Source organism: Ambystoma mexicanum, chromosome 5q, assembly GCF_040938575.1.
Source record: "Ambystoma mexicanum isolate Mex_15411 chromosome 5q, UKY_AmexF1_1, whole genome shotgun sequence".
Lineage (NCBI taxonomy): Eukaryota > Metazoa > Chordata > Amphibia > Caudata > Ambystomatidae > Ambystoma > Ambystoma mexicanum.
This window is the reverse complement of record NC_090933.1, coordinates 858,931,593-858,955,048: the sequence shown is the minus strand read 5'-3', so window position 1 is coordinate 858,955,048 and position 23,456 is coordinate 858,931,593. Positions and strand designations below refer to the sequence as shown.

The following is a 23,456-nucleotide window of genomic DNA, read 5'->3' as shown; positions in this document are numbered from 1 at the left end:
GAACATGTTCGAGCAATGCATGCACAACCATTGTGATGTTTGACTATGCTTTGCATGGTATGTGTGTACGTTGCCTAACAATAAAGTTTACCACCAGAGGTCTATTTCAATTTTGACAGTGCTCATCCCAACATATTGTGAATCAAGATATGATTTACTAAAAAACATTTTCATCTCAATACAAAGCATTAAAAACAACATATTGGTAGCATATTTTTCTAAATTTTATAAAAAATATATATTCAATACAACAAAATCAGAAATAATGTGTGCTGATGTATACCAAAAGGTCTCATGTGCATTTAACCATGTTCTGCTTTACATACATAAATTATAGCAACAAAAATACTGTGTTGCTTGCCACTTTCCCTTTTTGTACTTTGCCCCTGTTCTTCATAGGCGGTACGTTTCAGGGTGTTTGATTTTTTGCACGGCAGTGCTGTATTTCTTATGAATTAGGTTGCTTTTGCACTCTGGTGGGTGCATTTGGAACTTTGCCTGGGCCTCCCTACCCATGACACACACTCCTGTTTTTCTTAATATCATTAGGCTTCATGAATATTCCACCCCATTCTCTGCACTTGCCTTGGCCCTTCTTTTCTTTAATGTGCCACCAACGCGGTAGGGTACGGTGTGCTTGGCCATGGCCCAAGAGGCGCATGCTCAGCGCAACATGCCTTTTGTGCATTGCAGTTGGACTTCACCAGGTGCAAAGTCCACTTTTTCCCCATCAAAGTCACTTCCTGCCATTCAGGGGTGTTGCTAGGTTTGGAAAAGATCCGAGGATATGCTAATTTCAGAACTGTCGGAACTAGGGGCTAGCTAGCCTTTTGGTTGTAGCCCCTCAGATTCTATCCGGAGCTACAACCAAAAGACCCAGGGCTATAGCCCACCAGCCCCCTACCCCCCCCCCCCCCCCAGCAACGCCTCTGCCATGCAAAACACTTTGTGAATCAGGCCCATAATGTGGAGAATTAGGAAACCTGTGGAGTGGGTTCCTCCTCAGGTACGTTTATGAAATAATTTATCATAATACACTGCATCCTCTGCCCAATCAAACACAAACCAGGTCCTCTACTCCACTCAACTCAAACAAGCCCTGTTATTAAACTTCACATGGCCGGTCAATATGGGTTCGTTGAATTTGCATTTAGAAATGCAATTCTAAATGGTCTTCAAGTCAAATCAATTTTCACAGCACTGAAATGTCTTTTTTTACAGACCACAATATTAGTTGGAACTGCAATTGTTCATTTCTATGCAATAAACGATGCACTCAAAAAAGTAAAGGAAGGAAAAAGCACACTCGTGCCACCAACACCATATCACAGACAGCTTTAATTCCACAACCACTGAGAACATGTATGTCACTTTTTTGACTCTCATTGCTAAAAACATAAGATCTTTATTTGACTGCATTTAGATTGATTGCACAAGGCAACATGGGCTGCTGCTTTTGTTAAATAAGGCACTTCAATAAATGTTTTCCATTTATATTCATGTTTACCAATCATCTCTTTTGAGTGTGCTGCAATCTCTCATACTTCACTAACCTGATCATCTCCCAAGCGGGCACTCTACTTCAGCAGACCTGACAAACAGTCCAAAATACTTGTACATACTATCACTCATGCTTAAGCTTGAATGCATGGGCGGTATGTCTATTTGACCATACACAAGGAACAACATACTGAAAGGTGACTCTTATAATGTGCACAGCCGAGTGAGTAGTGCTATAGTATACCTTTCATCAAACTCAAAAGGGGGCGTGGTTTGCATAATGTGACAGGTGGCCACGCCCCTTTACCCGGAAGCCCCGCCCTAACCGGATGTCCCGCCCCTTGGGGTGTCCATGGCAACGTATGTCCCGCCTTAGCGGATGTCCCTGTGCTGTAGTGACGTCATGTGTTGTGTTGAGGGGCGTGGTGGTGTAGGAAAGGGCGTTTCCGGGGGGTGATGTCGTGGGTGATGTAATATTTTGGGGGCTAGGCGTGGTCTAGCAGGTGTGGTGACATAACGGGAGTGTCTCTGAAGTTTCCCCTAAGGCCTAACCTAACAGTGACGTCATGGCTTGTGTTTAGGGCGTGGTGGTGTAGGAAAGGGTGTTTCCCGTTGGTGATGTCGTGCATGAGGTAATATTTTGGGGGCTAGGCGTGGTCCAGCAGGGATGGTGACATCACGGGCGTGTCCCTGATTTTTTTTGTAAGGCCTAACCCAATAGTGATGTCATGGCTTGTGTTTAGGGCGTGGTGGTGTAGATAAGGGCGTTTCCCGGTGGTGATGTCGTGGATGAGGTAATATTTTGGGGGCTAGGCGTGTCCCAGCAGGGATGGTGACATCACGGGCGTGTCCCTGAAGTTTTTTCTATGGCCTAACCTAACAGTGATGTCATGGCTTGTGTTTAGGGCGTGGTGGTGTAGATAAGGGTGTTTCCCGTTGGTGATGTCGTGGATGAGGTAATATTTTGGGGGCTAGGCGTGGTCCAGCAGGGCTGATGACATCCTTTTGGGGTCAAGGTCCAGGGTTTTGATGAGATGATGTAGGTATGAAGTTGTGATGTCAGGGGGGCAGGCCGGTGGGCGTTGTGGGTGATGTAGTTGTGGGTCCACCCCTAGGGGTGGAGTATGGTGTATATATACAGAAGGAGCTCTGGAGAGAGGTAGACGGCGCTCTTGGGGTTTGCGCTAGTATGCATGGTCTGACCCTATGATTAGGTGGGCTATGGATGTTTTTTAATTGATAAATATATTTATAAAACCTGTAAGTTTAGGTATATATATGTGTGTGTGTGTCTGTGTGTGTTTGGGTGTGTGTGTGTGTGTGTGGCTGTGTGTGTGTGTGTGTGTGTGTGTGTGTGTGTGTGTGTGTGTGTGTGTGGTTGTGTGTGTGGCTGTGTGTGGCTGTGTGTTTGGTTGTGTGCGGCTGTGTGTTTGGGTGTGTGTTTGGTTGTGTGCGGCTGTGTGTTTGGGGGGTGTGTGTGTGTGTGTGTGTGTGTGTGTGTGTGTGTGTGTGTGTGTGTGTGTGTGTGTGTGTGCTTACAAAATAACAAAAGATTAACAGTTATAAAAGTTGCGCTGTGTTGTGGTAAAATGTGGTGAAGAAAAAAAAAAAAAAAAAAAAAAAAAGCTTTGGTTTTTATGGATGAATCATCCAGGCAATGTAGAGTTAACTGGTGTTTTTAAAGAAGCTTTGTGACGCTGAGGGAACGATCAATATTTCGGTCGCACTCTGATGTGTAGCAATGGCTCATGTTTGTAAAAGAAGTCTTACTTTCGTTTTGTATGGAACATGGAATTTTAAGCCGTGTCATTGTATGTATTTGTAGAGTGTACGTGTACCATTTGGAAAAGGCCACGTCCGCAGATCTAAGAGGTTAGGGTCTTATCTCTGACGATATACGTTTCTATGTAAATTGATATAAAGTGGGCTGACTAGCTAAACATTAAACAGTCTAGGTTATAAATATACCGGTAACAGGAAAGCTGCCTTTTCATTTACACTTTTGCGCCTGAAGTCATGGAGTTTGGAAACGAAGTAAGTGCATTTTTTTTTTTTTTTTTTTTTTATCTTTAAAAATGATTTAAGGTGTATAATTATTGATTCCTTTTATTTAGAGATACGAAGCACCGTCCTTTTACGATGAATTTGACTGCCAAAAAATATTAGACAAGGGTATGTGTATTTTGTTTTATAAGTGTAGAATTACTGTTATACTTGGAAAAAGGTAAATTGTTTGAAAGAATTCTGTGAATAAAACAAAAGGCAATGTAAAAGTAGGAGGTTCTGCAGAACCAAAAGAATTGTATTTAGGTTTGTGTATGAGGCTAATAAAGCTATACTGTATGTTTTATTTATATTAGATACGGCTAAAGATGAGAACATAGGCGCTTTACAAGGTGATGTGGATGCTTAAAACCTGTTTGTTGTGTGCCGCTTTGTAAAGGATATATGTGTGGGTAATCTCTAATATTGATTAGTTAGACACGCGGTGGAGAGCGAAGGACTTTGAGTTTTTGAAAGGTTTCAGGCATTCGTTGTTTTAGAATTGTGAATTTAAGAGTTTTAAATGTAGGGTGGATAGACAATTATTTGAGCCTATTCAAATAAAATATATTTTCTAGATATGAATGAAAAAAAAAAAAAAAAAAAAAAAGAAAACAGCGGCCACATGATACTTTAGATAAAATAAAGATGTTTCAATGCTTATGGGACCCGTGCAAAGTAAAAAAAAAGAAGCTGTATTTGACTAGCCAATCTATAATATTGATTTTTTTCTCTGACCAGGACACCGTGGATAAATATTGAACAGCTGTGTATAAATGAACAGGGCCATCGTAACTTTTTAAATGGATCATTTGGGTTACAAGTTAATGGCTTTTATGTAAATTATGTTTTAAGTAAAAAAGTAATACACACAGGAATTTTAACAGGGTTTGCTTATAAGTGGAGGGTGCAACCTTTAAACGGTATTTTCAGTTTGTATTTGGCTGTGGTGCGATTGTTACACTGTGTAAAGACACGATGCGACTTATGTATTTAGACACGTGTGTTTATACTATTGATTTTTTCTCTGACCAGGACACCGTGGATAAATATTGAACAGCAGTGTATAAATGAACATGGTCATTGTAACTTTTTAAAATGGATCATTTGGGTTACAAGTTAATGGTTTTTATGAAAATTATGTTTTAAGTAAAAAAGTAACACACGCAGGAATTTTAACATGGTTTGCTTATAAGTGGAGGGTGCAACCTTTAAACAGAATTTTTTTAGTTTGTATTTGGTTATGGTGCGTTTGTTACACTGTGTGAAGACACAAGGCGGCTTATGTATTTAGACATGTGTGTTTTGTAAATGATATTTTAGAGTGTTTTTTTATTTGAACACCTGAAGTCTTAGGATATCAGGGTTCAAGGTATAATCACATATGAATTAAAAATGTATGCTTATGTATTAACATTATAGTAGACCGTGTCTATGGGAAAAAGGCTTCCCGAAAGAGGAAGCATGTAAATGCTGCAAATTCTAAACTTGTGGAAGACACACAGACGTGTACGGAAGGTAATCCAATTAATTTTATAGTGGTGTGTGTGTGTTTGTGTGTGTTTGGCTGCAGTATGTAAGGATTAATGTTATAATGTTTTTATGTAGATTTACAATTGTTGGGAAAAGCAGAACATGTTGAGGGTCAGCCGAAAAGAAAGCGTTTAGAGGTGGATACGCATGGTACGTGATTTATGTTTGCTTAGCAGCTTTAAGGCTTATGATAGTTTATTTTTTATTTTTTATGGGTTTTGTATGCTTTAGAAGGAAACAATTAATAGGATTTATGAGCTTCTTTGGTTATAAGGAATCATACTTATGTTTTAGTTTTGTAAACATGTATCTGATTATGTTATGGTCAATTTTTTAGGGTCTAGGGTTGTGAAGAAGTCTAAAGGATTAGCACATGGTACCTCTGGATGGCAGGCCGCCGATCGTGTGAAAAAAACAGGCCAGACCTTAGAGCATTTTAAGGGGATTTTGAAAAGGACCTATTCAGGGGACAGCACGCAAGGTATGTTATTTATGCTTGCTAGCTTTAAAGATTAAAGGTTTATAAAGGTATCTAGGGGATATATTATTATAGGTGTTTATTTGATTTCATTGTTTTAAAAGGAAGCATGTATTAGGTTATAGGATGGTGTATGTTTATAAGGAATAGGCTTTTGCTTCGAGTTTGTAATGTTCTTTTAATTATGTTTATTTTTAGGGTCTAGTGTTGCGCTTACGCCCTTTGCGGTCCCACCAACGACTCGTGTGAAGAAAACAGGTCAGCCCTACACAGAACACTTTAGCACAACAAGGGAGGGGGGTTATCAGGAGTGTTTGGGGCTCCAAAAATGTTTAAAAAACTCTAAACTAAGTTTGAAAAAAGATGTACGGTTTAAAGGGGTTCAACCAGTTTTAAATATGACTAACTGTGAAGCTGTGGAAGATCAAAGTATTCAGGTAACTCCGGCTGATCCCCCTCAGGTCCGGTCTGTTAGATGTGATAAAAAAACAAGGTCTCGTGTAAAGGTTATACCACCTATAGACCCATCAGCTAATAGAGCGCCGCTGGAGAGAAGAGGTTGTGGCGATATTACCCCGTCTAATGTGTTTTCCTCTTTAAAGGTAGTAGCCCCTTTAGACCCAATACAGGCCGTCGTTAGGGCACGGTCTCCTGATTATGGATACTGTACACCGCCCCATACCTATTCACCCACAATCCCCAGCAGTGAGAGGTATGTTGATATTCCCCAAAATTTAGAACCAGCGTTGGAGGTACCAGGTGTACCAATAGCCCCTGATTCTGAAAATGTTATAATAATTATAGACTCCCCTATAAAAGACCCTCTTGGAGATTTTCCTGCTTTAGACCCAATACAGGATACCATTAGGCAACAGTCTCTGGATTGTGGAGATTATTCAATACCATATACGTGTTTACCTACAAGCCCCAAATGTGGAATCCTACCTTAAATTTGGGAGAGTTAAAGGATTAGCAATATAAGGAAGGTAGGAAAAGGGAATTGTCAACAGTCACTTATTCTCTAAGTGATAAATTCACATTTAGAAAAGATATAAAAAAACTTTAATAGTAATTATTTTAAGTTAAACATTGTACATATATAGATACACAAAAAATTTCATTTTCAAACACTCTAAAATGCATGCATGGTCAAAACCTTTACAAAGACTAATTAAGACTCGTAGTTCTAAAAAAATTAGGAGCATATGGTGGTCTAGCTGTTAGTATTTAACCTAAGCTTTGGGTCCTGTAGTTTATCGTAGGGTATTAGATCTTGTTAGATCTCTAGCTATTTCTGTGCAATCTAGTTAGACTCATAGATTGCCAACTCAACATGTTTCAGTCCTCTATATCGGGTGTAGGGACTTTCTTCAGGAGTAGTCTTAAACATCCATATTGAGTGATCAGTCAGATTGTCTGGAATCTTCTTTAGATGAAGAGTCTTTAGTTAAAAAGAGAGGTGACTGTTGACAAAACCAGAAAACCAGAGTCAATATTATATAGTATTCTGGTAACACAATTTAGGGTGTTATGAAGCGGAATTAGATAGATAAATTACCTTTCCGTTCTTGTGTAGGGGCTCCCTTTGTTGGTAGAGATAAATCCACATATGTTGGACACGTTCTCTTGGGGGAATATGTATTATTCCTTAGGTACCTGAAATAGGTTAAATAAGGGAGTCATTAGATCCGTTTTTCTCTTTGGGTCGGGATTAGCCAAAGTCCTACATAAATAACCTAATGTTGATTAGTAGCCATGATGTAATTGGCGTATATTGCCTTTCATTCCTACCTTTTCAGGCGTGGGTAGGGTATTTCTTTCTAGTCTCTACCGGACGCTTGGAAAGTCGTCGCTGCGGGGCGGGCCATTTGATATTCAAAACTCGTGTGCGGCGTCTAGAGGGTCAAAAGTACCTATTAGTTATGCCGTTGTGTCAAATGTTATAATGCGGAAACCTGTTGTTATTATAAAACTGTTTACCTTTGTTTCGCGGCAAAATTGCGTGTTTGTGCCCTTTCCTGGTCAATCCCTTGTTCCTAACTTGCGAAGGGTGTTCTCCTGGGGGGTCTGGTCGATGAGCCGCCGAACGTCTGTTGGTGCCGTTGGGAAACCTGAGTAGGCTGCCATGTTGGGTGTATAAATACATGAGTGCCTGGTTCTCTGTGTTAGTCCTTCTTTTGTGGTGTTGTAACGTCCTACGAGGATAGCTGGCTAGTGTCTTATTTTACTGGCAATCAGGTTCGGTGTAGTGAGAAACATTAGTAGATTTCTAGCAAAGTAGTTCTATTGGATGTCGTTTTTTCCAAATAATTCAGAAATGAGTATTTAGATTTTAAGCCATTCAATGGACTCGTTAAGTCCTTTCTTATCACTTTGTGTTATAAAGATGAGTCTTTGTTCTTTTTTAAGAAGAATTCTACTTTTAGTATGGTGATCGTTCCCTTTGATCATTAGCAATACGGTCCATTTGAAATCTTCGTATCCGTGTTTGGCTTCTGAAAAATGTTTTACTAGAGGGGCATTTACTGTTTTGTTCTTAAGACAGCTTTTGTGTTCTTGCATTCTTACTTTTACTTTTCTGTTTGTTTTTCCTATATAATGTTTGTTGCAGGGACAGGTAATCATATAGAGGACATATTCCGAATTACAATTTGTGAACTTTTTTTGTTTCCACATTTCTGGTAGTCCTATATCTACTTCTTTAGTTTTTTGTGTTTGTTTACACATCATACATTGACCGCATGGATAATGGCCCACAATTGGGTCGTAGCCCCAAATTTGTGTGAGGCTTGGCGTAGAGGGTCTAATAGTCTTTAGTTTGCTATTGCTCACTCTGTTACCTATAGTGGCTGATTTTTTATATGCAAACATAGGTATTGGTATTGATGAATTGCCCTTTTCAAAGATTTTCCATTGTTTCTTAACTATTTGATTGATTTTGAGACTCAAATTAGTGAAGGTATTCACACATACAAGGCGATCGTTGGTAGGTTGTTTACACTTATCTTCCAATAAGGCGTCGCGGTTGTTATTGAATGCTCTCTTTGCGGATTTCCTCACTAGTTTTTTAGGATACCCTCTTTGTCTAAGTTTTGCAGCTAGGTTCTCGGCTTCTTTTTCAAATGCTGGTTTTTGGCTGCTATTCCTTTTTAGACGTAAAAATTGGCCATAGGGTAAATTGTCTCTTAAATGTTTAACGTGATGGCTTTCGTAATGTAACAGGGAATTTTTCTCTGTGGGTTTGTGGAAAGGTTTCACTAGTAGTCGGCCTTCTTCATGATAGATAGTAAGGTCTAAGAAGTCGATCGAGTGTTTTTGAATGTTGATAGTAAACTGCAGATGTCGATTGCAGCTATTAAGCCAGTTGAGGAATTCTTCAGCTTTTTCTGCTGTTCCTATCCAGACCATAAGTATATCATCAATATACCTTGCCCACGATTGAATATTGTCTTTAAATGGGTTTGTCATGTAAATGTATTGTTTTTCGAAAAATTCGACAAACAGATTTGCTAGGCTGGGGGCCATAGTGGCTCCCATTGCTGTGCCCTCAACCTGTTGGTAAAAGGTTTCGTGAAATTCAAAATAATTTCGTGTCAGTGCAAGTTCTATGCACCAAAGGATGAATGAACTTGGTACAGGGTCGTTGTCTAGTCTGTTGAGTAGAATTTCGCTTATTGTTTCTAATGTGGCTTGTTGTGGAATATTGGTGTATAAAGAAACAATGTCTAACCCTATTAAGTAGGAATTCTCAGGGTTATATGGTAGATTTTCATACTTAATTATCACGTCTTTGGTGTCTTTTAAGTATGATTTCATTTTGACCACGTAGTCTTTCAGATAGTGGTCCGCGAATTTAGAAAGAGGTTCCAAAATGGAATTAATACCCGAAACTATAGGCCTACCCGGTGGATTAATTAGTGACTTATGTATTTTGGGTAGGCAGTAGAATTTTGGTACGCTGGGTTCTGGATTGTTTAAAAATGCCCATTCTTGTTTGCTGATCCAGTTCCTTTCTAGAGCTTTGGTGGTCTTCAGTTCTATATTTTGTTGTAAATCTTTAGTGGGATCCTTACTTAGTTTTTTGTAATAGTTTCCATTTGCTAGTTGTTTTTGACATTCTGCAATATAGTCGTTCTTATTGAGCATTACGATCGCTCCGCCTTTATCAGCTCTCTTGATGATAATTTTGTCATTAATCGCTAGTGATTCCATGGCTAGTCTTTCTTGTGTCGTTAGATTATGGTACATTGGTATATTCTGTAGTTCTAGCTTGGTAACATCTGCCAAGACTTTCTTCTCAAAAATTATTGATTCTGGAGAATAAGTGTAAGTTGGTGGACAGAAGGTTGAAGGATTCCTTAGGCCTGAATGGTTCACTGTATTAGGTTCTTTTGGTATGGCTGGTTCTGTGGCGAAAAACTCTTTAAGTCTAATCTTACGCATGAATTTAAAGAATTCTATGCGGAACTGGAAAGGGTCGTGTTTATTAGAGAATACAAACCCTAAACCTTTCTCCAAAAGTTGTTTTTCAGTGTTGGTTGGTTCATAAGTAGATAGATTGACTAAAAGTTGTTGCCGCTTCGGAGGTATCTCTGGTCTCCGTTCCGATTGCCCCTGTTGGGGCCTTTGTATAAAAAAGGTTGTGTGCTTGGATTCCCTCTTCTTTGTCTAAAGTTCGGGTTTCCTCTTCCTCTAGTTGGTGGATTACCGGAAGGGCCTGGGTTGGTATTATCTGGGTCATTACTGGAGTTACTCAAACTATATGATGTAGCTCTAAATCTAACTCGTCTATTTTGGCGTGGCTGGCCATATGTAGGTATTGCTTGTGTTTTATATCCATCTTTAGTGTAGGGGTATGCTTTCTCATGTGAGTAGTTGGCAAGGTCTTTTTTAAGTCTTTGTATTCTTTCTAAGGTGTTTGTTTGTTTGAAATCTTTCATTTCTTTGTCGATTTCTTCTATTCTTTTCTTTAATGCATCTAGAGCGATCAGTTTTTTAATGTCGTCTTCTAATTTTTTAAGGTCGATCTCTATTTTGCTTGTGGTTTCTTTGGCTGTGTCTATTATGAGTATAAGCCAGTCTCTCCCGCAGCGATTCGCAATATAGCTCCATTGTAATACGAATTTAGGGTTATCTAGAAATAGTCGTGGTTCATTTGGTACAGTTAACCCTTGTGGTAGGGCCTTGTTTTTAAGATATTCTAGCATTATGGCTCCATGTAGTTCTGTTCTGATCAGTCTTTTACGTAATTGGATTATTTCATCCCAATCGTTAAGTTTGTCACTATTTTCTTCTAATTCGCTATTGTTAATGATTGAGACGGCATTCATAAGTGCCGTGGCATAATCATCGCTATAAGCGAGTAGTCTTTCGTCTGTCATTTTGAACAGAGCTAAAGAGGTGTATATCTTAGGTATTTAGTAAAGTCAGTAGGCTCTGGGGTCCCTCTCACACAGAGGAAAGAACGGATCACTACACTGAGTGAGTCTCCGTGACTAATTAGCCACTATAGAAGAGGGAAAAACAATGAGCAAATCTGTTTGTCGAATTTTTCGAAAAACAATACATTTACATGACAAACCCATTTAAAGACAATATTCAATCGTGGGCAAGGTATATTGATGATATACTTATGGTCTGGACAGGAACAGCAGAAAAAGCTGAAGAATTCCTCAACTGGCTTAATAGCTGCAATCGACATCTGCAGTTTACTATCAACATTCAAAAACACTCGATCGACTTCTTAGACCTTACTATCTATCATGAAAAAGGCCGACTACTAGTGAAACCTTTCCACAAACCCACAGAGAAAAATTCCCTGTTACATTACGAAAGCCATCACGTTAAACATTTAAGAGACAATTTACCCTATGGCCAATTTTTACGTCTAAAAAGGAATAGCAGCCAAAAACCAGCATTTGAAAAAGAAGCCGAGAACCTAGCTGCAAAACTTAGACAAAGAGGGTATCCTAAAAAACTAGTGAGGAAATCCGCAAAGAGAGCATTCAATAACAACCGCGACGCCTTATTGGAAGATAAGTGTAAACAACCTACCAACGATCGCCTTGTATGTGTGAATACCTTCACTAATTTGAGTCTCAAAATCAATCAAATAGTTAAGAAACAATGGAAAATCTTTGAAAAGGGCAATTCATCAATACCAATACCTATGTTTGCATATAAAAAATCAGCCACTATAGGTAACAGAGTGAGCAATAGCAAACTAAAGACTATTAGACCCTCTACGCCAAGCCTCACACAAATTTGGGGCTACGACCCAATTGTGGGCCATTATCCATGCGGTCAATGTATGATGTGTAAACAAACACAAAAAACTAAAGAAGTAGATATAGGACTACCAGAAATGTGGAAACAAAAAAAGTTCACAAATTGTAATTCGGAATATGTCCTCTATATGATTACCTGTCCCTGCAACAAACATTATATAGGAAAAACAAACAGAAAAGTAAAAGTAAGAATGCAAGAACACAAAAGCTGTCTTAAGAACAAAACAGTAAATGCCCCTCTAGTAAAACATTTTTCAGAAGCCAAACACGGATACGAAGATTTCAAATGGACCGTATTGCTAATGATCAAAGGGAACGATCACCATACTAAAAGTAGAATTCTTCTTAAAAAAGAACAAAGACTCATCTTTATAACACAAAGTGATAAGAAAGGACTTAACGAGTCCATTGAATGGCTTAAAATCTAAATACTCATTTCTGAATTATTTGGAAAAAACGACATCCAATAGAACTACTTTGCTAGAAATCTACTAATGTTTCTCACTACACCGAACCTGATTGCCAGTAAAATAAGACACTAGCCAGCTATCCTCGTAGGACGTTACAACACCACAAAAGAAGGACTAACACAGAGAACCAGGCACTCATGTATTTATACACCCAACATGGCAGCCTACTCAGGTTTCCCAACGGCACCAACAGACGTTCGGCGGCTCATCGACCAGACCGCCCAGGAGAACACCCTTCGCAAGTTAGGAACAAGGGATTGACCAGGAAAGGGCACAAACACGCAATTTTGCCGCGAAACAAAGGTAAACAGTTTTATAATAACAACAGGTTTCCGCATTATAACATTTGACACAACGGCATAACTAATAGGTACTTTTGACCCTCTAGACGCCGCACACGAGTTTTGAATATCAAATGGCCCGCCCCGCAGCGACGACTTTCCAAGCGTCCGGTAGAGACTAGAAAGAAATACCCTACCCACGCCTGAAAAGGTAGGAATGAAAGGCAATATACGCCAATTACATCATGGCTACTAATCAACATTAGGTTATTTATGTAGGACTTTGGCTAATCCCGACCCAAAGAGAAAAACGGATCTAATGACTCCCTTATTTAACCTATTTCAGGTACCTAAGGAATAATACATATTCCCCCAAGAGAACGTGTCCAACATATGTGGATTTATCTCTACCAACAAAGGGAGCCCCTACACAAGAACGGAAAGGTAATTTATCTATCTAATTCCGCTTCATAACACCCTAAATTGTGTTACCAGAATACTATATAATATTGACTCTGGTTTTCTGGTTTTGTCAACAGTCACCTCTCTTTTTAACTAAAGACTCTTCATCTAAAGAAGATTCCAGACAATCTGACTGATCACTCAATATGGATGTTTAAGACTACTCCTGAAGAAAGTCCCTACACCCGATATAGAGGACTGAAACATGTTGAGTTGGCAATCTATGAGTCTAACTAGATTGCACAGAAATAGCTAGAGATCTAACAAGATCTAATACCCTACGATAAACTACAGGACCCAAAGCTTAGGTTAAATACTAACAGCTAGACCACCATATGCTCCTAATTTTTTTAGAACTACGAGTCTTAATTAGTCTTTGTAAAGGTTTTGACCATGCATGCATTTTAGAGTGTTTGAAAATGAAATTTTTTGTGTATCTATATATGTACAATGTTTAACTTAAAATAATTACTATTAAAGTTTTTTTATATCTTTTCTAAATGTGAATTTATCACTTAGAGAATAAGTGACTGTTGACAATTCCCTTTTCCTACCTTCCTTATATTGCTAATCCTTTAACTCTCCCAAATTTAAGGTAGGATTCCACATTTGTGGACGTTTGGGATCTCCTCATTGTTTTTCCCTCTTCTATAGTGGCTAATTAGTCACGGAGACTCACTCAGTGTAGTGATCCGTTCTTTCCTCTGTGTGAGAGGGACCCCAGAGCCTACTGACTTTACTAAATACCTAAGATATACACCTCTTTAGCTCTGTTCAAAATGACAGACGAAAGACTACTCGCTTATAGCGATGATTATGCCACGGCACTTATGAATGCCGTCTCAATCATTAACAATAGCGAATTAGAAGAAAATAGTGACAAACTTAACGATTGGGATGAAATAATCCAATTACGTAAAAGACTGATCAGAACAGAACTACATGGAGCCATAATGCTAGAATATCTTAAAAACAAGGCCCTACCACAAGGGTTAACTGTACCAAATGAACCACGACTATTTCTAGATAACCCTAAATTCGTATTACAATGGAGCTATATTGCGAATCGCTGCGGGAGAGACTGGCTTATACTCATAATAGACACAGCCAAAGAAACCACAAGCAAAATAGAGATCGACCTTAAAAAATTAGAAGACGACATTAAAAAACTGATCGCTCTAGATGCATTAAAGAAAAGAATAGAAGAAATCGACAAAGAAATGAAAGATTTCAAACAAACAAACACCTTAGAAAGAATACAAAGACTTAAAAAAGACCTTGCCAACTACTCACATGAGAAAGCATACCCCTACACTAAAGATGGATATAAAACACAAGCAATACCTACATATGGCCAGCCACGCCAAAATAGACGAGTTAGATTTAGAGCTACATCATATAGTTCGAGTAACTCCAGTAATGACCCAGATAATACCAACCCAGGCCCTTCCGGTAATCCACCAACTAGAGGAAGAGGAAACCCGAACTTTAGACAAAGAAGAGGGAATCCAAGCACACAACCTTTTTTATACAAAGGCCCCAACAGGGGCAATCGGAACGGAGACCAGAGATACCTCCGAAGCGGCAACAACTTTTAGTCAATCTATCTACTTATGAACCAACCAACACTGAAAAACAACTTTTGGAGAAAGGTTTAGGGTTTGTATTCTCTAATAAACACGACCCTTTCCAGTTCCGCATAGAATTCTTTAAATTCATGCGTAAGATTAGACTTAAAGAGTTTTTCGCCACAGAACCAGCCATACCAAAAGAACCTAATACAGTGAACCATTCAGGCCTAAGGAATCCTTCAACCTTCTGTCCACCAACTTACACTTATTCTCCAGAATCAATAATTTTTGAGAAGAAAGTCTTGGCAGATGTTACCAAGCTAGAACTACAGAATATACCAATGTACCATAATCTAACGACACAAGAAAGACTAGCCATGGAATCACTAGCGATTAATGACAAAATTATCATCAAGAGAGCTGATAAAGGCGGAGCGATCGTAATGTTCAATAAGAACGACTATATTGCAGAATGTCAAAAACAACTAGCAAATGGAAACTATTACAAAAAACTAAGTAAGGATCCCACTAAAGATTTACAACAAATGATAGAACTGAAGACCACCAAAGCTCTAGAAAGGAACTGGATCAGCAAACAAGAATGGGCATTTTTAAACAATCCAGAACCCAGCGTACCAAAATTCTACTGCCTACCCAAAATACATAAGTCACTAATTAATCCACCGGGTAGGCCTATAGTTTCGGGTATTAATTCCATTTTGGAACCTCTTTCTAAATTTGCGGACCACTATCTGAAAGACTACGTGGTCAAAATGAAATCATACTTAAAAGACACCAAAGACGTGATAATTAAGTATGAAAATCTACCATATAACCCTGAGAATTCCTACTTAATAGGGTTAGACATTGTTTCTTTATACACCAATATTCCACAACAAGCCACATTAGAAACAATAAGCGAAATTCTACTCAACAGACTAGACAACGACCCTGTACCAAGTTCATTCATCCTTTGGTGCATAGAACTTGCACTGACACGAAATTATTTTGAATTTCACGAAACCTTTTACCAACAGGTTGAGGGCACAGCAATGGGAGCCACTATGGCCCCCAGCCTAGCAAATCTGTTTGTCGAATTTTTCGAAAAACAATACATTTACATGACAAACCCATTTAAAGACAATATTCAATCGTGGGCAAGGTATATTGATGATATACTTATGGTCTGGACAGGAACAGCAGAAAAAGCTGAAGAATTCCTCAACTGGCTTAATAGCTGCAATCGACATCTGCAGTTTACTATCAACATTCAAAAACACTCGATCGACTTCTTAGACCTTACTATCTATCATGAAGAAGGCCGACTACTAGTGAAACCTTTCCACAAACCCACAGAGAAAAATTCCCTGTTACATTACGAAAGCCATCACGTTAAACATTTAAGAGACAATTTACCCTATGGCCAATTTTTACGTCTAAAAAGGAATAGCAGCCAAAAACCAGCATTTGAAAAAGAAGCCGAGAACCTAGCTGCAAAACTTAGACAAAGAGGGTATCCTAAAAAACTAGTGAGGAAATCCGCAAAGAGAGCATTCAATAACAACCGCGACGCCTTATTGGAAGATAAGTGTAAACAACCTACCAACGATCGCCTTGTATGTGTGAATACCTTCACTAATTTGAGTCTCAAAATCAATCAAATAGTTAAGAAACAATGGAAAATCTTTGAAAAGGGCAATTCATCAATACCAATACCTATGTTTGCATATAAAAAATCAGCCACTATAGGTAACAGAGTGAGCAATAGCAAACTAAAGACTATTAGACCCTCTACGCCAAGCCTCACACAAATTTGGGGCTACGACCCAATTGTGGGCCATTATCCATGCGGTCAATGTATGATGTGTAAACAAACACAAAAAACTAAAGAAGTAGATATAGGACTACCAGAAATGTGGAAACAAAAAAAGTTCACAAATTGTAATTCGGAATATGTCCTCTATATGATTACCTGTCCCTGCAACAAACATTATATAGGAAAAACAAACAGAAAAGTAAAAGTAAGAATGCAAGAACACAAAAGCTGTCTTAAGAACAAAACAGTAAATGCCCCTCTAGTAAAACATTTTTCAGAAGCCAAACACGGATACGAAGATTTCAAATGGACCGTATTGCTAATGATCAAAGGGAACGATCACCATACTAAAAGTAGAATTCTTCTTAAAAAAGAACAAAGACTCATCTTTATAACACAAAGTGATAAGAAAGGACTTAACGAGTCCATTGAATGGCTTAAAATCTAAATACTCATTTCTGAATTATTTGGAAAAAACGACATCCAATAGAACTACTTTGCTAGAAATCTACTAATGTTTCTCACTACACCGAACCTGATTGCCAGTAAAATAAGACACTAGCCAGCTATCCTCGTAGGACGTTACAACACCACAAAAGAAGGACTAACACAGAGAACCAGGCACTCATGTATTTATACACCCAACATGGCAGCCTACTCAGGTTTCCCAATGGCACCAACAGACGTTCGGCGGCTCATCGACCAGACCGCCCAGGAGAACACCCTTCGCAAGTTAGGAACAAGGGATTGACCAGGAAAGGGCACAAACACGCAATTTTGCCGCGAAACAAAGGTAAACAGTTTTATAATAACAACAGGTTTCCGCATTATAACATTTGACACAACGGCATAACTAATAGGTACTTTTGACCCTCTAGACGCCGCACACGAGTTTTGAATATCAAATGGCCCGCCCCGCAGCGACGACTTTCCAAGCGTCCGGTAGAGACTAGAAAGAAATACCCTACCCACGCCTGAAAAGGTAGGAATGAAAGGCAATATACGCCAATTACATCATGGCTACTAATCAACATTAGGTTATTTATGTAGGACTTTGGCTAATCCCGACCCAAAGAGAAAAACGGATCTAATGACTCCCTTATTTAACCTATTTCAGGTACCTAAGGAATAATACATATTCCCCCAAGAGAACGTGTCCAACATATGTGGATTTATCTCTACCAACAAAGGGAGCCCCTACACAAGAACGGAAAGGTAATTTATCTATCTAATTCCGCTTCATAACACCCTAAATTGTGTTACCAGAATACTATATAATATTGACTCTGGTTTTCTGGTTTTGTCAACAGTCACCTCTCTTTTTAACTAAAGACTCTTCATCTAAAGAAGATTCCAGACAATCTGACTGATCACTCAATATGGATGTTTAAGACTACTCCTGAAGAAAGTCCCTACACCCGATATAGAGGACTGAAACATGTTGAGTTGGCAATCTATGAGTCTAACTAGATTGCACAGAAATAGCTAGAGATCTAACAAGATCTAATACCCTACGATAAACTACAGGACCCAAAGCTTAGGTTAAATACTAACAGCTAGACCACCATATGCTCCTAATTTTTTTAGAACTACGAGTCTTAATTAGTCTTTGTAAAGGTTTTGACCATGCATGCATTTTAGAGTGTTTGAAAATGAAATTTTTTGTGTATCTATATATGTACAATGTTTAACTTAAAATAATTACTATTAAAGTTTTTTTATATCTTTTCTAAATGTGAATTTATCACTTAGAGAATAAGTGACTGTTGACAATTCCCTTTTCCTACCTTCCTTATATTGCTAATACCTACAAGCCCCAACAGTGAGCAGGGTGCTGATATTTTCCAGAATTTGAAACAGGTCCCTTTGGTACCAGATATACCAACAGCTCGTGCTTCTGAACCTGTTATAATAATTATAGACTCACCTGTAAAAGAGCCTATTGTAAATCCACCTCTAAAAGAGCCTGTTGTAAATCCTCCTGTAAAAGAGCCTATTATAGTTAACTCAGACTCCCACATAAAATTAGCTTGTGAAGAATTTATATATGCCTCTGTTATTTGTAGGTTAAATGACCCCCCTAAGCCGTTAGATCTTTCAAGCACAGGGCCAAATGGTGTAAACAAACGGATGTGTGCAGTGAACAATTTTCAGAAGCTTGATAATAAACCGTTGTCTCCCCGACATACTTTTAAACATGTTAACACATCAGCCGCCCGGGTGACGGTTCCCTGTTATAAAAGGGGTGACACTGCTAAGCGATTATTTGATGTAGATGTATTAAATAGTGAAAAAGGAAAACATTTACCAGGTATACAGAAGAAAGTAAACTTAGGCTGCCAGAAGTATAGATTAAAGCAAAAGGGTACTAAAAAAGCTTTAATTGATACACGTCGAGGTGTTTGTAAGGCCAAACACCTTTTGTTTAAGATAAAATCTAAAACCAATGTACTGGCCCAAGACTATAAAAAGCAGTCTTTAAAAAATAAAGCTAGGGCTGTTCCAAATCAGTTGACAATCCCTATAACAGCATTAAGGACGGTGTTAGGTCCTGGGAAGTCCACAAATGGTATAGATGTAATGACATCCCCTAGCACCATAGGGTATGGTTTGGAAGATGTGCATACACCCCCTAAGCCTGTAGACATACCACAATTATCTGTAAAAGGTACAAAGGCCTTGCGTTTAAAATGGCTTCGCTCGAGGAGACAGAGGAAAATGTTTTTGAAACGCTTAAAAAAAGCAAAAGCTATCATTACCCGCCGTGCAAAGAAAGATTTAGATCTTCACTCTCCAGATACACCTGACACGTCTGATACAGAAACTGTTTTTTTACAGAGTTTGGGAACTTACCATCATGATATACCAAAATATAAAAGTGTTGAATACTATGAAGTTTTTCGTTTTATGAATCTAGATAGGATAACATCAACAGGTCACGCGCTATTACTGATAACAGAATCGGTTGAGAGGCTTGTTTCCCACATTTTGGAATCTGCTGGTCCTAATGACTTTGTCCAGATCCGTTTAGACAGTTCTACTTTAAATAGACCTCTTTTTACCAGACGAACCCACCGACAGGTGTTTGATGTTTTAGAGTTTTTAGAAAACATTGGCCGTTTGCTACAAAGTAAGGCTGAGCTTCTTGTAACGGAACCCTTAAGAATTGTAACTGTGGTTGTTAGATCTAGAGAGGGTGGCGTGTACAGGCCATTAAAGAAAACACTCTACAGTATGATTGTGGCTAAGAAGAAGCGTTGGCTTTTGGATTTTAACTATGGGGACTTAAATATATGTATGGCTGCTAGTATCATAGGTCTGCTGGAGCCTAGAACTGTTACTGACGGTTACATACAAAGAAAGGCTTTAAAGGTCCACCAGACTCTGGGTATACCCCCTGACGTCATGGTTGGTTTTAATGAAGTGTGTCTATTTGAAGATTACTTTGGGGTGCCGATCAAAATTTTGTATAATGAAGATCGGATTTGGAAATATTTTCCCCAGGGTGACACTTCTAATAAAAACACTGTCTACCTTTTACATCATGAAAAACACTATTACGGCATTTTAAACCTACAAGCTTTTCTAGGGGTAAAGAATTTATGTCCTTTTTGTTGTCACATATACAACAATCGAATGGCTCACAAATGTAGATTACATTGTCACATGTGTCAAAGAGATGGGTGTCTTGTGTTGGACGAATCAAAGTTTAAATGTCCCAAATGTAAAACTTTTGCCCGGTCTGAACAATGCCTTAAAAAACACATTGAGAAAGCAGCGCAGGGTTTAGCCCAATGTTATTTGAAAACAGACTGTGTTTCATGCGGTCGCTTTATAAATGTTAATCATGAATGCCGTGGTAAAATTTGCCCTAGATGTAAAATTGAAGTTGTTTCAATGGAGGACCATTTGTGTTACATGACCGTTCCAAAAGATGTGGCTAAAACTGAGGATTACATTGTGTTTGATATAGAGTGTATGCAAGAGACAGGCATACACGTCCCAAACTATGTTTATGCCAAACATTTGACGGGTGATAAGACGTTGTCCTTTTATGGTATAGACTGCATTAAGCGTTTTATTACTAATTTCTTGGATGAGAAATTTAGGGGGTATAGCTTTCTGGCACACAACAGTCAGGGGTATGATTCCTTCTTTTTGATACATGAAATGATTAAAGAACGAGTAGCAGTCAAACTGGTTATGAATGGTGCAAAGCTAAAACTTTTAGAGGTAATACCCTTTAAAATTAGGTTTATTGACAGCTTAAATTTTTTGCCTATGAAGTTAAGTAAGTTGCCTAAAGCTTTTGGATTTCCAGGGTCGAAAGGTTATTTTCCGCATTTTTTTAATACCCAGCAGAATCAAAACTATGTAGGTCCTATTCCTCCTGTGGAGTGCTATGGTTCAGAATTTATGATGTCTGAAGAAAAGGAGGCATTTCTAAAATGGTACTCAGAGGCCCGTAAAGATGTTTTTGATTTTAAGAGGGAGCTAAAAAGGTATTGTCACGAAGATGTTAATATTTTGAGAACAGCCTGTAACATTTTTAGAAACGGTATCATTGAGCTAACCCGAAAGGAGCACATTTTAAAACCCAATACTCCAGAGGAGTTAAAATATGTGACGTATGTTGATCCATTCACTTTTATCACGCTAGCTAGCATGTGTATGCATATATATAAACAACTGTTTCTTGAGCCTGAAACAATAGCTCTAGTGCCAATCGACTTGTATCATGGAAAACAAAAACGTTTTTCTACCCCTTCTATACAGTGGTTGATGTACTTGTCCCATCAAGATGGTATACCTATACAACATGCCCTGCGTGGAGGGGAAAAAAAGATTGGTCCCTATTTTTTAGATGGTTATGCGTGTCTAAATGGGGAGGAATTGGCCTACGAATTTAACGGTTGTTTTTTTCATGGGTGCCCCCGATGCTATAAGGAAAATGACTATAACACCATGATGGGCTGTACTAATGACCATTTACATAGAAGAACACTTTTAAAAAAGAATTTTCTTGAAAACAAGGGTTTGCGCGTTATTACACTTTGGGAACATGAATGGACAGATATGCTAAAAAATGATGAGGGGCTAAACATTTTTTTGAAACAAACAAATCTACCAGAACCCTTAGAACCCCGTGATGCTCTCTTTGGGGGAAGGACTAATGCTGTTAAACTTTACCACGCGATAGCTCCTGGTGAAAAGATACATTACTTTGACTACACCAGTCTCTACCCCTTTGTTAACAATTCAAAACCATACCCGCTAGGACACCCCCAAATTATCTATGAAGATTTTGGAGATGTTAAACAATATTTTGGACTGATTAAATGTCAGGTGTACCCCCCTAAAAAACTTTATTTCCCAGTGCTCCCTCAAAGAGTTTCTGGAAAACTAATGTTCCCACTTTGTATGACTTGTGCCACTACAAAACAAACTGAGAAATGCACACACAGTGACGAGGAACGCTCTATTACTGGTACCTGGTGTACTGTTGAGCTACAAGTGGCCTTACAGAAAGGATACAGGCTGGGTAGAATTTATGAAATATGGCACTTTGGGAAAGCTACAGTAGAGCTGTTTACAAAATACATTTGTCTTTTTCTTCGAGACAAACAGGAAGCGTCGGGTTACCCTGAAAGTTGCAAGGATGATGAATCTCGACAGCGGTATATAGACGAGTATTACAAACACCAAGGGATACGGTTAAGACCCGAGTTCATTGAAAACAATCCCTCTAGACGTCAGTTAGCTAAACTGTGTTTAAATTCCTTATGGGGTAAATTTGCACAAAGAACCAACCTTCCAAACACAACCATTATAACGGACCCCGAAGAGTTGACCGCTTATCTTTTTGACCTGGGCTATGACATTTTAAGCTTACAGTTTATAGATGAGGAAACAGCGTGTCTTTGCTGGAAGTATGCGAAAGAGTTCCCAACGTGCTCCAACAACATAAACATTTTTATTGCATGTTTTACAACAGCCCACGCCCGTTTGGAGCTTTATAAAGTCATGGATGCCCTCCAAGAGCGTTGTTTGTACCACGATACTGACTCTGTTATTTTTGTCAGCTCACCCGGTGACGAGGACCCACCCCTGGGTGATTATCTAGGTAATTTAACAAGCGAACTAGCTCCGGGAGAGCACATTGTAGAATTTGTTTCTGCAGGTCCTAAAACCTATTCTTATAGGACATCCAACAGCGTTGTCTGTATGAAAGTAAAGGGTATCACTTTAAATGTTAGCAATAGTATAAAAATTAATTTTGATAGTTTAAAGGAGCTGGTGCAAGAATACTCTTTAAACAACATAACCAAAAATATCACAGTTCATCAACCTTCAATAGTGCGTAAAAAGAAACAATGGGAGATTAGCAGTGAAACGCTGCAAAAAACCTTGAGGGTAGTATTTGATAAGCGTGTGCTTACTGCTAATTACAAAACATTACCCTATGGTTATTGAAAAGGGAACAACGTATACGATGGATACCCGGTTACAACACCCTTTTTCATGCGTGTTAGCGGGACCTTCTAGTTGTGGTAAAAGCTATTTTATGAAGCAGCTATTAGAAAACGCACCCTCTGTTATGAATACCATTCCTGAAAATGTTATTTGGTTTTTTTCTTGCTGGCAGCCCTTGTATAATGAATTGGCATCTAAAATACCACATCTGAAGTTTGTGGAGGGCTTACCAAATTCTTTGAATGACGACCACTTGCTACCACCAAATCTTGTTAATATGATTATTGTAGATGATCTTATGATGGAAGGAGGGCATAGCTCGGAAATCGAGAAAGCTTTTACACAATACTCACATCACAGGAACCTTAGCATTTGCTACATTGTTCAAAATTTATTCTACCGCGGAAAGGGCAACCGCTCCATAACATTAAACGCCAGCTATATAGTGTTGTTTAAAAACCCTAGAGATAAACATCAACTAACCGTCCTAGCGAGACAGATGTACCCGGGTAATACCTGTTTTTTTATGGAGGCTTTTGAA

At 38.7% G+C, this 23,456-nt stretch overlaps 3 long non-coding RNA genes across 3 annotated transcripts; 2 read left to right on the top strand and 1 right to left on the bottom strand.

Annotated features, from left to right (window-relative positions):
• Positions 1–6,960: 6,960 nt before the first annotated feature.
• On the bottom strand, positions 6,961–7,425 carry LOC138498649 (uncharacterized). Its single transcript, XR_011278807.1, has 3 exons — positions 7,346–7,425; positions 7,113–7,210; positions 6,961–7,017 (listed from the first exon to the last, which is right to left on the bottom strand). It is a non-coding gene; the product is annotated as an uncharacterized lncRNA (long non-coding RNA).
• Positions 7,426–12,723: 5,298 nt separating this feature from the next.
• Positions 12,724–13,188, top strand: LOC138498648 (uncharacterized). Its single transcript, XR_011278806.1, has 3 exons — positions 12,724–12,803; positions 12,939–13,036; positions 13,132–13,188. It is a non-coding gene; the product is annotated as an uncharacterized lncRNA (long non-coding RNA).
• A 4,155-nt stretch (positions 13,189–17,343) lies between these two features.
• On the top strand, positions 17,344–17,808 carry LOC138498647 (uncharacterized). Its single transcript, XR_011278805.1, has 3 exons — positions 17,344–17,423; positions 17,559–17,656; positions 17,752–17,808. It is a non-coding gene; the product is annotated as an uncharacterized lncRNA (long non-coding RNA).
• Positions 17,809–23,456: the final 5,648 nt, after the last annotated feature.